The sequence below is a fragment of the Pleurodeles waltl genome, chromosome 4_2 (genome assembly GCF_031143425.1).
Source record: "Pleurodeles waltl isolate 20211129_DDA chromosome 4_2, aPleWal1.hap1.20221129, whole genome shotgun sequence".
Taxonomy (NCBI): Eukaryota; Metazoa; Chordata; class Amphibia; order Caudata; family Salamandridae; genus Pleurodeles; species Pleurodeles waltl.
In genome coordinates this window covers 330,685,004-330,700,554 of record NC_090443.1, presented here as the reverse complement: position 1 = coordinate 330,700,554, position 15,551 = coordinate 330,685,004, and positions in this window count along the sequence as shown.

The following is a 15,551-nucleotide window of genomic DNA, read 5'->3' as shown; positions in this document are numbered from 1 at the left end:
TCTGGAGTTACACCGACCTTTTCGTTTTAACAAAAACACATATATACTTGGTGGCCTTTTCTTTTTCCCTCTTCATCCACTGGTCTGCTTTAGTGTCATTCAGATTTGCCACCATAGCATCCTACAAAAGGGACCGGGAGTCTGCCCAGTTCTGCCATTGGTGTACCTGGCTCAGTGATGACGCTGCTCTCGTCCAATGTGCACATCCTCTTCATAAACTAGTCTTCTTCGGTGCTGTGAACTACATGTGCAATCTGTGCTTTTACATTAAAATATGCTTTGGCTTTTAAACAGTTCTTGATTTACTAAAGCACCTCCAACACTTACTCGTGTGTTGTGTCTTCGTTCATGAACCATTCTGGAAATAAGCATTGGCATAGCCAACAGGTCTGTAGCCAATGCCAGACCTGTTCCCCTTCCCAATGCTGGTTTTACCTTTGCTCTTTGTTTAAGGTTTGCTTAGATCCTCTTATGTTTGCTATATTGTGCACTTCAATACCTGACTGGTTTAAATCATTCGGTGCTGCTGCCCAAATAACTGACCTTAGACGTGTTTAATTTTCCTTCTGTGGATTTGCTTGTTAAAAATTGTTTATAAATCAATTTTCAATTCCTTTTGTTTGGTTAAGCGTAGCAGTGCGCAAGCGTTGCTCTTCAACATGTTGTAATCTACTCTGTGGGCTTTAACCACACCCATCATTTTCATTTGTTCCTAGGCCTGCCTTACAAACTCCTTTGATTTCGTAGGTAAATGCTTTGTTTTTGTCCCCCCTTGAGGCTGCTTTGGTATGCCTTGCAGACTGACCCTGCTACATGGATTATTCCATGACCGGCCAGATACCTTAGTGTGGCACACTATTTTTATCTTTTGCCTCGCTGCTTAGTGCTGTGTGGCCATACGTTGTTTCTTCCTTGTTTTGTGCATGCCTCTGTTTCTTTGTGGTGTCTGCGCACAAAGGCTGCAAGCTGAAGGAGAGTTCTTTTTAATTTATTTACAAGGTTCAACTCGATTGCAGGAGTGCTGTACATGACTATGTGAAGTTTCATATAGCGCAACCTCAATCAGAGGTGCACTTTACATGAGGACCACTTTATAAGTTTAGCAGTTGAAAAATATACAAGCTAGCGCATTTAAAACAGATAAAAACACAGAAATCCTCAAAGCAGCTCTCCTGCCACAGCGGGAGAGCTAATACTACAATATTCACTGCACCGGGGAAGCTTGCTCCATAATGCTTTGCTGGGCATTTCCTTTACAAAACATTTTTGCCCATAACTCCGCATGTGGTGGTCCTACAACAATGGGACCACCACCAACTGTCATCTCTGGGACCCCAGATTAGGTTGGGGGAACCTCATAACCTCTAACACCATTCAGTGTCTTTTTAAGCTCTCTCATGGAGGGAACTTTTGTTTTACAGCTGGGAGTAGTTTGTGTTGTTTTAAGGGCCTTGTTTGTAATAGTTTAGCAGTGAGCCTGCCAGGCCTAAAAATGTGTAAGTCATTATGCCCTTTAGGGGTTATGTATATGGTTACACTTCATTGCTTTCTGCCATTCAGTTTTCATGTCATGCCCTCTAGGCGCTGACTATATGGTTACATGACAGTGTTTCCTACAAATGCTATTTTAATTATGGTGTCTTTTAGGGGCTGTTCTGAGCATTACAATCAAGATACTACAATATTTGCTGTACTCGGAAAATCGCCCCATAATGCTTTGTAGGGCATTCATTTTACAAAACATTTTTGCCCTTAACTCACCGTGTGGTGGTCCTAGGACAATTGGACCACCTTTAAAACGTTCAGCATGACACATTCTTTCTGTCTAAATCATCTCTGGGTCCCAAAACTAGGTTGGGGGATGGCAAAATAGTAACCTCTCCCACCATTCCAAGCCTTATTAAGGCTTTCTCATGTCTGGAACGTTTGTTTTATAGCTAGGAGTAGTTTGTGTTTTAAGGGCCTTGTTTGTAATAGTCTTGCAATGTGCCTACCAGTCCTGAAAATGTGTAAGTCACTATGTCCTCTAGGGGCTACATATATGGTTACACTCAATTACTTTCTGCCATTCTGTTTTCATGTCGTTATGCCCTCTAGGGGCTGATTGTATGGCTACATTAGGTATAGTTTCTTACCTGTTACTCCAGTTCCCTCGTAGGGGTATTTCCATGATAGTCATAAGCGTTGAATATTCCCTGCCCGCCTGCGGGGACCCCGGAGCACTTTCTCCAATATAACTTCTGAAGTGTCCATGTTCGCCTTACTTAGAAAGGCCTGCCAAGTCACTTAAGAATGTTCCTATGCGTCCTATAGGAAAGGCTACAGTGTTCAAACTTCTTCATCCAGCTTGTTTTTGAGATAAATGCATTTAAATGCCTGAACAAATGAATATTTTTCCAGAACAAATCCTTCACAAACCTTTTTTGTATTAGAAAACCCATATGAAGGAGTGCAGAGCAGTGTAGCCCATAGGCTGCCATTAGTAATGAAGAAAAATAAGACTATTCCTTTAAGAGCAGCCAGTCCTCCAGTATCCCATCATGCCTAGAGAGGCAGTTACCTCAGTTCTTTTTGTAGGCAGTTCTTAGCTGATAATAATGATTAACCTAATTAAGCAATCTGTCTGCTCCCCCGGGGAGGTGGGAGGGTTGCTTATGACTATCATGGAAATACCCCTACAAGAGAACTGGAGTTACAGGTAAGAAACTATACCTTCTCGTAGGGGATTTCCATGTATAGTCATAAGCGTTGAATAGAATAGCAAGCCCATCCCATAAAATGGGGAGAAGTAGACAGAGCACTCATAAAACACTCTTTCAAGCAAAGAGGTTCGTAAGAGAAGCCTGTCCTACTTGAGCATCTGCCCTAGCATCAGAGTCCAGGCAATAATGCTTGGTAAAGGTGTGAATAGATCTCCAAGTCGCAGCTCTACAAATGTCTGCTAATGGAACATTCCTCAATAAAGCAGTCGTTGCCGACTTGCCTCTGGTAGAATGCGCTTTTGGTTTGCCCTGTAGAGTTTTCTTAGCTAGTTGGTAGCAAAATAAAATACAGGAGACAATCCTTCTCAATATTGACTGTTTGGAGGTGGCTAAACCGGTACAGACCGTACCATAATTAACGAACAGTTGTGAAGTTCTCGAAGATAATTAGTCTTACCTAGATAAAATTTTAACACCCTTTTTACATCTAGAGAATGGACAGCTCTCTCAGCTGGAGAAGGGGGTTTGAAAGAAAGTAGGTAAGGAAATCGACTGGTTGATGTGAAAGTCGGATATAACCTTGGGCAGGAATTTAGGATGTGTTCGCAGTGCTACTTTGGAGGAGTGAAATACTGTGTAAGGCTCGTGGGTACAGAGGGCCTGAATCTTGCTAACCCTTCGTGTTGATGTGATTGCCACTAGAAAGGCCGTTTTCCAAGTTGGGTGTTGGAGAGATGCCTTGTGTATGGGTTCAAATGGATGTTGCATGAGTTGCGAAAGGACCACATTAAGTTCCCATGGTGGGGAAGGGCGCCTAACTGGAGGAAAGACCTTCTTTAACCCCTCTAAGAAATCTTTGATGACTGGAATCCTAAAGAAAGAGGTTTGCGAAGGAGTTTTCCTATAAGCAGTCAAAGCTGCCAAATGAACTTTTATTGAAGAAAGTTGCAGGCCAGATCGAGCCAAATTTAACAAGTATGGAAGAATGACATCTTCCTTGCAAGATGTAGGGTCTATCCCCTTAGAAGAACACCAGATGCAGAACCTTTTCCACTTGAAGGAATATGCCGAACGGGTAGATGGACACTTCGCCTCCTTTAGGATTTCCATACAATCCTGTGAAAGGTGTAGATGTCCGTACTGGACTAATTCAGGAGCCATGCTGCCAAATTCAAGGAGGAGAGATTGGGGTGTCTCATTTGCCCTCTGAACTTCGTCAGGAGGTTCGGTCTGCAGGGTAGCCTGAGATGTGGATGGAGTGATCGGTGAAGGAGATCCGGGAACCACCACTGTCTCGGCCACTCTGGTGCAATGAGGATCATTGTGGCTGACATCATCGATAGTTTGAGGAGGACTGCTGGGATCAGTGGAATTGGTGGAAAGGTGTACAGAAATTTGTTGGACCAGCCTTTCCACAGAGCATTCCCCAGCGATTCTGGGTGGTAAAACCTGGCGGCGAAGGCGCAGCATTTCCTGTTTCCTTCTGTGGTGAAGAGGTCGATAGAAGGTGTACCCCACAAACGGAAGATGTCTCGAGTAACGTCTTTGTTGAGCACCCATTCGTGGTTCTCTTCTAGAACTCTGCTGAGGACATCCGCTTGCACATTCTGAACACCTGGAAGGTGGGTTGCCATTATGTTCAACTTCCTGGCTAGGAGCCAGTGCCATATTGTCTGGGACTCTTGAGACAAGACTCTGGATCTGGTGCCCCCTTGCTTGTTCAGATAGTACATGGTGGTGGTATTGTCTGTCTGTACCAGCAAGTTGTCGGTGGTGATTGAGGGGAGAAAGGCCTTGAGAGCTAGGTGCACCGCACGTAGCTCGAGGAGATTGATGTGGTATAATGATTCCTTGGGAGACCATAGACCTTGTATTTGCAGATGATCCATATGAGCTCCGCATCCGAGGAGAGAGGCATCTGTCACAATAGTCTGTGCTGGAGACTGTGGACGGAAAGGCATCCCCTTTAGGAGATTGGCTGGAGAACACCACCAAGCTAGAGATCTGATTGCGTAGGTGGACAGACAAATTTGGTCTTCCCAGTTCCCCAACTGTTGATTCCATTGGTCCTCCAGGCATTCCTGAAGCGTTCGCATGTGGAGGCAAGCGTTGGGTGTCAGAAAGATGCAGGAGGCCATGGAGCCAAGAAGTGAGGAGACTGTGCGTACTGTTGGGTGATGCATTGATCGGAGAGCCCGACACTTCCGGAGAATGGATAAGCGTCGTTCCTCCGAAGGACACACTTTTGCCTGCAGTGTGTCTATGGTAGCTCCTAAGTAGTGTAACTTCTGGACAGGAACGGTCATTGACTTGTGAAAGTTAACATGAAGGCGTAGCCAATACAGGAGATCGCAGGTCATCTGGAAATGCAGTTTGCCTTCTGCACAGGTGGATGCTTTGATTAGCCAGTCGTCCAGATATGTATATATGAAAATCCGATTGTTTCTGAGATGTGCTGCCGCCACAGCCATGCATTTGGAAAAGGTTCTGGGTGCTGACCTGAGACCGAATGGTAGGACAGTGTATTGGAAGTGATCTTGACCTACAACAAACATCAGGAACTTCTGATGCTTCTTCGCGATGGGGATGTGAAAATACGCATCGTGTAGATCCACTGAGCAAAGCCAGTCCCCTTGCTGAATCTGAGGGTATATCTGGTGTAAGGATAGCATCCTGAACTTTTCCTTTCGGACCCATTTGTTGGCAATTTTGAGGTCTAGAATGGGTCTGAACTCTCTTGTCCTTCTTTGGGATGTGAAAGTATTTGGAGTAAATGCCCTTCCCCCATTGATTGAGGGGAACAGATTCCACTGCTTTCTTTTCGAGGAGGATGGAAACTTCCGCCTTTAAGAGGTCGAGGTGCGCAGTGGAGGATTTCGGCGGAATGTTTGGAGGCGGTGTGGAAAACCTGAGACAATATCCATTCTGTACAATGTTTAAGACCCAAGCGTCTGTTGTAATTCTTTGCCACTCTACCAGGCAATTGGTGACGCTTCGCCCCCCCCCCCCCCTCCCCCCCCCCCCCCCCACCGGAGTGGTTAACGAAGTTGGGGGAAGGAAATTCTCAGGGTTTTGAAGCTGCAGGTTGTCGGGAAACCTGATTGGACTGATGGGTCGATCGTCCTCTCTGTGCTTTACGCTGAGGTTGATAAGATTGTTGGTACTGCTGGTAAGATCTTGTAGGGGCCCATTGAGGGGTTTGAACCCTCTGCGTGGTGTAGCGGCGTTGGAAAGGTCGGAAGGGCCTTCGTTGTTCCTTAGGCTTGTCAAGACCCACTGCTTTTAATGTGTCCGCCTCCGCCTTCATCCTTGCCATCTGATCATCTGCATGGGAGCCGAATAGAGTGGAGCCTGAAAATGGCAGATTTATAATGCGTTGCTGAGCATCCGGCTTCAGTGAAGTAAGCCACAGCCATGAATGTCTCCTTAGTGTCACCCCATGGCAGTATGTATGCGCTGAGAGTAAAGACGAATCCGCCGCTGCACTGATGATCTGATTCGAGACCATAGCACCCTCCTTGGCTATCTCTAAGAAATCCTCCCTATGATCTCTCTGGAGATGCTCTGCAAACTGTAATATGGAATCCCATAAGGACCTATTGTATCTGCCAAAAAGGGCTGTTTCGCTTGCAGTTTTCATGGAGGATGCGGCCGAACTGCAGACTTTGCGGCCTATTGAATCTAGTCGTTTACTCTCTTTGTCCGGGGGAGAGGTGGAAGACGGAGAGGTAGCGCGAGCTTTGCGAGCAGCCAATATAACCACTGAATCAGGTGAAGGGTCGGAACTCAAAATTACAGGATCTTGTTCAGGAGGGCGATACTTTTTCTGCAGTCTAAAGGGTGCAGGTCTTGTTGTAGCTGGCGTGAGGAAGACTTCCATAGCAGGCTCTAAAAGGCCAGGTACCAGAGGTAGCAAAGGTCTGGCGGCTATATGCTGTCAGAGAGTCTCAAATATGACCAAAGTAGATGGTGTAGGGGCAACCATCGGAATGTTAAGTTTTGACGCACCTCGGACCAGCACTTCATGGAAGGTGCTAATATCATCAACCGGCGAGGACCGAGGTGGGGGTTAATCTGATAAAGTAGGAGAGTAGTCTCTGGTAGAAGACAAAGAATCTCTCTAACAACCCCTTGAGCTTGATCTACGTCTAGATCTGCGGTGAGATCTTGAGCGTGATGAGTGATGGCCATGTCGTGAATGGTGGCGCGATGTAGAGCGCGGTCTTGCTGGGACACTGATCGGCACTTGAGGCACTGGAAGTGGTGCAGGTGCCGGTAAAACCAGATCCGTAGGTCGCAGTGTCTGTGACTGAGGAGAAGCTGGTGGTAAAGCTGGTGGAGGAGAGGCATGAGGAGATGCGCGAGAAGAAGGCGACGAGGGAAGCAGCACTACAGAAGTAGAATGCTCTGAGGAAGAATACATTCTTCTCCGTTTGTATCTCCTCGAAGTCGATGCTCTCCTCGACGTCGATCTTCCTCTTCGTCGACGTTGTGCGGGACCTCGACGTTGAAACATGACGTCTACGTTTTCTTGTCGACGTTGATTCCAACGACGTCGATCTGCTACTCGATGTCGTGTGCCATGGAGTCTTCGACGTCGTGCGGTGCCTTGACGTCAAACGGCGACGCTTGTACAACGCCGAGCCAGACTTCGACAGCGAGCATGTCGGTGCTGTACCTCCTCTCGACCTCGATCTTCTCGACGTCGACCGGGATCGAAAGCGTTTTCTACCTGAAGAACGCCTCTCAGACCTTCCACGTCCACTGGCTGGAGGTTGAGGTATGAGCTCTGATGGAAGACTGACCTTCCCCTCGCTCAGAAGTCCCACTGGTTTCCTGGCGTCCTTTCTCTGCTCTCCCTTGAAGGCGAATCTTCTCTCTGTCACACAGGGTGCGCCTAGAAAATGTCTTGCAGATGTTACAGGAGGCAGGTATGTGTGAAGACGGCAGACAAATGATGCAGACCTCGTGAGGGTCTGTTTTGGCTTTTTTTCTGCTACATTTTGGACATTTGTCGAATAAAGAATGCATTTTGCCACAATTCTTGTCAGAAAAATTCAAAATCCAAGAGAGAAAGTCAAAAGACGTCGAGTAAAGTTGTTGTTTCTCAATTTTTAGGGGTTTTCTAATATAAAAAAGGTTTGTGAAGGAATTTTTCTGGAAAAATATTCATTTGTTCAGACATTTAAATGCATTTATCTAAAAAACAAGCTGGATGAAGAAGTTTGAACACTGTACCATTTCCTATAGGCAGCATAGGAGCATTCTTAAGTGACTTGGCAGGCTTTTCTGAAGTAAGGCGAACATGGACACTTAAAAAGTTATATTGGAAAAAGTGCTCCGGGGTCCCCGCAGGCGGGCGGGGAATATTCAACGCTTATGACTATACATGGAAATCCCCTATGAGAGAACCATATTTCTTACAAATTGTATTTTTATAGTGGTGCCCTCTAGGGGCTGTTCTGAGCATTACACTGAAGGTACTACAATATTCGCTGCACTCAGTAACTCACCCCATAATGCTTTGCAGAGCATTCCTTTTACAAAACATTTTTTGCCCATAACTCACGGCAGGGCCTGCTCTTTCTGTCTCTGGGTTCCCTCTCTAGGTTGGTGGGGGGTGGTGGACTCCAAAATAATAATATAAATGAAGGCAATATTTTCATTTTTTGCTGCAGATAGAGGAAGAAGGTAAGTGGAAGTGCTTTAATTATAGGCAGGGCCACTGGAATTATGTGGCAGATAGGACCAAATTATGCGGCAAGAAAAGTCCTGTTATGCATTTACAACGCCAATAGCTCAAAGTTAAGCAAATGCAAGACCTATTGCATTGCAAATGCTTGTGAAATCTTGTCGGGCACTCACTTTAGTAATTGGCCATGACACAGAAACATTAGCCTCAGACGTTTCTGTTAACTTTAAACATAGCATTTATGTCAACCTGCTTGCTCAGCAGCTTGGCAATGTAAGGTCAGTATACACTCAATTTTTGTAAATGGGATTATTAAAATATCCAGATTAACTCTGGAATTATGGAAAGACTGTGAAAGGGCTCACTGATGGATAACTTGCAAATCAAGACAAAAATCACACATTTTTTATAAACTTGGGGCCTTTGCTGCTACTGACCATATCTTTGCGTGCTGAAGGAGAAGCAAAAAAATATGTCATCTGAACTGGAAGTTGCTGCTGAAATTTCCCAATAGTTGTGGTAAGTCTTTGGTAATGTCACACTGCAGTAAAATTGGGTGGACATCTTTATGTCATTGGACTCCCGAGGGCTTAAAATCTGCACCAATTAAGTAACCGTGTTTTACTTCAAAGTATGGATGTGTTTGGTGTTCAGATGGTACTAACCTAGAGCTATCTTGCTTCTGTATCACAAATAGGCTTGTTGACCAGAAGGCTCTGCAAGAAGGTTGCTAGAGACCACTTCTATCTTGCTTATTGCTCTATCACGACACCATCCTTCTTTAGAGACCAGAGTTCTGCTTTGCTGCAGTGCTTAGTGCCAAGAAGTGTTACTGAAAGTTCTTAGAAGTGAAATATTATTAGAGTGGAGTGTCAAGACAATGTACCTCGAGTTTGGTCCCAGAGGAATTACCCTGACATCAGTTTTAGTACTAAGCCTTTGGGATGTAACAATATCTGGCGACTAGATTTTAAAAACGTCAGTCACAAAATGTTTCAAAATCCAACGTCTGCACTGCATAGCTTACAAAAATGCTTTCAAATTGGCTTTATTAATACAGTTCACATGGAGGGATGGGTTCAAAGTTCCCCCTTTGATCTAGGAAAGATCAGCCTCATCTGTGGCTTAAAGTTTCGCCCTACCTGGAGATTTTGCTGCATCACTGAATCCCTAGGACAATCTACTGCTCAGTCTAGCCTCATTTAACCTTCCTAGTCTGAGACTGACTACTGTTTCTAGACCCTCGAGACCACCACAGCTGAGAAAATCAGAGAACAAATTAGTAATTCCATTGCAGAATACAAATCGCCCCTCAACACTATTTAGCCACACGGAAGCAGCTTTCCCAACTGGAGCATTTTAAGTTCTTTTCTTTGGAGCCTAGCCTTAAGGTTGTCCAAGGTCATTGATTTCTACTCGGCCATCACCTGTACCTTGTCCCTGCTTGAGAAATGTTGCTGTATATCAACAACAAAGACTAAAGCTAACGTTTTTAACAAGGCCCAACCATTTGCTGTAGGTTGACCATATTCATTTGTAGTTATCTCACTCGAGCAAGTGACACTGGAAGGTCCCAATTGAATTGGCCATTGTGGGAACTTTTTCTAGGTATCCCGGGGTGACAGTGGTTAATGGGCTTGGATTGTGTCAGGGCCTTTTACCACTGGTGTCCTGTGCCTTAACCTTACTAGTGAGAACAACATGTGACCCTCTATAGCAAAGTTAAACAGTCCAACCCTTAGGTAGATGGTGTGATGTTAGATACTCAAAACTCAACAAACCTTCCAAAATGAATCTAAATTTACTGTCAATGTTTTACTTAGGAAACAAAGTTATTTACTTTTGTACATAAAACAATACTGCACATAATTGTAAGAGGACACTCCAAGCTATACACTGGTATTAAAGTAATGGTCACTGTAATTTCGGGGAACAGCTTAGCCTGGGCTTAAAGCTTGCACTTCTGTTGGCTGAAGTCTGCCCCACGTTATGTTAAGAAGAGTTATAGAGCGCATGGCTACCTGAATGCCTCCCAGCGCTAAGTACCAACTTTCAAAAGATGGTATGACAATTAAGCTCTAAAAAGCCAGGTTTTAAGCACTTGACGGAAGGAGAGCTCATGGCTGGTCAGCTGGAGGCAGAGCGATTGTGAAATCCATAATTTGCCTCCTAAAAAGGCCCTTGAGCTTCTCTCCCTGCCTCTCAATCCCCCCCTCCCCCCAAAAAAAATCTGGCTTTTTTTTTTTATTTATTTTTATAACAATTGGGGGGGACTTACTAGTGCATCAGCTGACGATCTAAGCTGCCTAGGCGTGTAGAAGGAGGCTAAAGGCCTTAACAAAGAAGGACTTATGTTGTGTAGGGATCTATGAATATAGCACAGAGCTTTGAATTGTATGTGCCCTGCCACAGGAAGCCAGTGAAGAGAGGAGATAGCCTCTTTAACAGACGTATGTCTAGAAGGAGCCGAGCAGAGGCATTCTATACTTTGGAGAACCCAGATACAGTGCATTACGATAGTCAAGCCGGGAAATAATAAGGGCCTGAACAATAAGTCTTTTAGCTACAAATGGAAGGATTCTGAAGACTTTCCTCAACAGTCTAAACCGACTGAAACAGGTTGTGGAGATCTTTTTTGCATGGTACTCCATTGTGAGCCGAGGGTCCAGCCAGACATCTATGCTCTTGATATTCTCTTTAGGGGAAGGCAGATTCCTTAAGGGATCCCGGGTGTGAGAGTGGAGCCCCAAATGGGGACGATGTCCAAATACCATTATTTCAGTTTTATCTTCGTCAGGTTTCAGCTTACATTCCGACATCTATCTGGTCACTGCCTGAAGTCAAGGTATGAGTGCAGAGCAGTTAGTGCTGGGATTAGTGGAACATGAAACCACCAGCTCAGTGTTATCTGCATATGACACATGACACTATTGACAGACCGTAAGGCTTCACAATCTCTGCGAGTGGAGACATGTAAATGTTGAACAAGGTGGGGCTAAAGAAAGAACCCTGGGGCACCCCACAGTTGATCGATAGTCGTTAGATAGAAACATTCATGAGTCAAATCATGACTGCAGCTGCCTGTGTTTTACGAGTCCTATGGGTGAAAGTAGCTTCCGTCACTGCAACTTAAGAAATAGTTTTTCTGTGTATACAGGGAGTGCAGAATTATTAGGCAAGTTGTATTTTTGAGGATTAATTTTATTATTGAACAACAACCATGTTCTCAATGAACCCAAAAAACTCATTAATATCAAAGCTGAATATTTTTGGAAGTAGTTTTTAGTTTGTTTTTAGTTTTAGCTATGTTAGGGGGATATCTGTGTGTGCAGGTGACTATCACTGTGCATAATTATTAGGCAACTTAACAAAAAAATATATATACCCATTTCAATTATTTATTATTACCAGTGAAACCAATATAACATCTCAACATTCACAAATATACATTTCTGACATTCAAAAACAAAACAAAAACAAATCAGTGACCAATATAGCCACCTTTCTTTGCAAGGACACTCAAAAGCCTGCCATCCATGGATTCTGTCAGTGTTTTGATCTGTTCACCATCAACATTGCGTGCAGCAGCAACCACAGCCTCCCAGACACTGTTCAGAGAGGTGTACTGTTTTCCCTCCTTGTAAATCTCACATTTGATGATGGACCACAGGTTCTCAATGGGGTTCAGATCAGGTGAACAAGGAGGCCATGTCATTAGATTTCCTTCTTTTATACCCTTTCTTGCCAGCCACGCTGTGGAGTACTTGGACGCGTGTGATGGAGCATTGTCCTGCATGAAAATCATGTTTTTCTTGAAGGATGCAGACTTCTTCCTGTACCACTGCTTGAAGAAGGTGTCTTCCAGGAACTGGCAGTAGGACTGGGAGTTGAGCTTGACTCCATCCTCAACCCGAAAAGGCCCCACAAGCTCATCTTTGATGATACCAGCCCAAACCAGTACTCCACCTCCACCTTGCTGGCGTCTGAGTCGGACTGGAGCTCTCTGCCCTTTACCAATCCAGCCACGGGCCCATCCATCTGGCCCATCAAGACTCACTCTCATTTCATCAGTCCATAAACCTTAGAAAAATCAGTCTTGAGATATTTCTTGGCCCAGTCTTGACGTTTCAGCTTGTGGGTCTTGTTCAGTGGTGGTCGTCTTTCAGCCTTTCTTACCTTGGCCATGTCTCTGAGTATTGCACACCTTGTGCTTTTGGGCACTCCAGTGATGTTGCAGCTCTGAAATATGGCCAAACTGGTGGCAAGTGGCATCGTGGCAGCTGCACGCTTGACTTTTCTCAGTTCATGGGCAGTTATTTTGCGCCTTGGTTTTTCCACACGCTTCTTGCGACCCTGTTGACTATTTTGAATGAAACGCTTGATTGTTCGATGATCACGCTTCAGAAGCTTTGCAATTTTAAGAGTGCTGCATCCCTCTGCAAGATATCTCACTATTTTTGACTTTTCTGAGCCTGTCAAGTCCTTCTTTTGACCCATTTTGCCAAAGGAAAGGAAGTTGCCTAATAATTATGCACACCTGATATAGGGTGTTGATGTCATTAGACCACACCCCTTCTCATTACAGAGATGCACATCACCTAATATGCTTAATTGGTAGTAGGCTTTCGAGCCTATACAGCTTGGAGTAAGACAACATGCATAAAGAGGATGATGTGGTCAAAATACTCATTTGCCTAATAATTCTGCACTCCCTGTAGAGGCCTGCACTGGTGCTGAAATCTACACTGTGGGGTGTTGAGTATGAGGGAAGCATATGCTGCTCAGAGTAATGGCAGACATGTGGGGGGTGCATGTGGCGCTTGCAGTGTTTCGTGTGTGGGAAGCTGGTATTTCTGTTCCTCATACTGTGAGCCACTGTAATTATGTGCCGTGGAGCAGCCAATTATGCAGCAGATGACTAAATTATGGGGCGTAATGCAGCAAATGTTTTTGATGTGTCACTATTTTGTAATTTTTACACATGGCAATTCTACCTGGGCATGTATTTCACCTCAGTACCAGTTTAAGAACCAAATAAGAAATAAGTCACTGAAAGATGATCAGTTAATTTTTGTGAAGGGCCTAGCTCTGCACGTGAACACATTGCTACCTTTTTGGTAATCTTTGATTTGTTTGAGCTCAAAAAAACTTTTTTCCTGTTTAAATCTGCAGACTATGCAGCAGATGATGGGCTGTGTGGCAAATGCAGTAAATTCATAAATATGTCAAAAAAGCAACGGACGCAGAATTGCATAATTCCAGTGGCCCTGTTCCTACTGTATCTGTAGTGTTGTTTGTAAGTGAAGCTTGAACTGCTGCCTCCCATGTTGTACCTCATAGGGTTTCAGGGAAGCAGATACTTCCTTCATTTCTGATGTACCTTGGTTTGTGAGTGGTGGATGCTTCCATTGTTTCTGTTGCCCGTGATGTACCTGTATTCAAAGACTTAGCTTGGTCAGGAAGACTGGGGGGAATGTGAGCTTCAACTTTTCTGACAATCACTGTGGCATATCACATTAATCTTATGAGAAGAAACGTATAAGGTGGTGGGGATTAAGGGCCAGTGGAAAGGGAAAGCAGTGTGCATTGTGAGGGGGTACATAAAACACAGTATTTTGTAAAATAACCATGTTTTAAGACCTTCCAAACAGTCGAGAGAGAGAGTGTTTTTAAAAATTTCAGGTGAAATCTGACAGACAACGTATCATACATACCACACTGAAAGCACCTGTACACAACTATTCATTAAATAGTGCATTTATGAGGGAGGTGTAACACCCCAAACAACCCCCTGGAAGCTGCGCCCCTGCCTGTATTATTTATGGGGGACGCTTGCATTTATGTCTGTGCATCACATGTTCTGCATGCGTGAGAGACGTTTTTCACAGTTGCGTTTGGTGCTGTACTGGTTCTCTACCAGAGTGAGGCTGGCGCTGCTCCTTCCTGTACTCTACAATGAGTCTTGTAGTCATCGTTACACAGCACTACCATAAAACTGTAGTCGGAACTGAAACTAAAAGTGCTTTCTTAATTGACTATTTTTGGTGGGGATTTCACAAAGAGGATGTGTGCGTTTGGCTAATGCTTCCTTTCCACTATGGACTAATTTAACCCATGATCCTAGGAAACCTGCACCTGAAGTGCATTCCCTTCACTGCTGATAAACGTTGTCAGGAGGGTTTCAATGAAAGAGAAGTAAGACCAAGTGACTTAATCTAGGTTCTGGGGATGTGGCTTAACGAGATGGCTGCTCGCCCACATTAACAAGGACGTCCGAGGCCCATGCGTACCCAGCAGAATCCTGCTAATCCCTTACAGTAACCAGCACTAATCCCTTACAGTAACCAACATTGGCGATGCCAATAGGTCTGGCTTTAATCAAAAGTTTTATGGAAATGTGAAGCATTACAACAAAATAGCTTGGGGAATTAATATGTATTTGTGGGAAGCAAAGAATTGTTGAGCCACCCCTAAAAATCCATGTAGGTTAATGACTGCCCTCCTGTCAAATGTGCTGCTGCCAGAGAAAAACAACATAACTTATCTAGTTATCTAAGACACTTTAATAGCATTACATTGTCAAGTGTGTGCCCCTCATAGTTCACGCTATGGAAGCTGTATAAATAAACAAAATGGTCACAGCTCTGTGGAGAGCAAGTACTTTATTGTGGAAGCACACAACTCCTGCCCAATAAAAACATATACACCTGGCTCCCAACACCTGGTTAGTGCCGAAGCCACTCTCTAGTATTGCTCACATAATTGTCTGGCAACAGCGGTGCTGTCAAGCCAGACCATAAGAATATTGAGAAGGGCACTTAACATGGCAGAAGATTAAGCTGAAATGCAGCAGAAGATGCACCGGCTGGTTCTAGCTTGGGAGTGTGGAGGGCAGTTGGGCCTGCCGTGGTGCCAGCCTGTGACATGGGAGTGTGTGCAGGGAGCCCAGAACCTGGTTATTTGGCCTAGGGGTGTCGGTTGTGTTCAGTTGTCATGGGCAAGAGAAGAGTAGGTCTGATCTGAGGGTTGCCTTGGCGAGAAAGCTGCAGACGTCAGGCGCCCCAGTCGGCTGGCAGGCCTGAAGGCAACTGAGGTGGGCTGAGGGCTAACCCATGTTGAAGCTGAAGGTGTGTTGCTGGGGAATACAGCATCGCTGG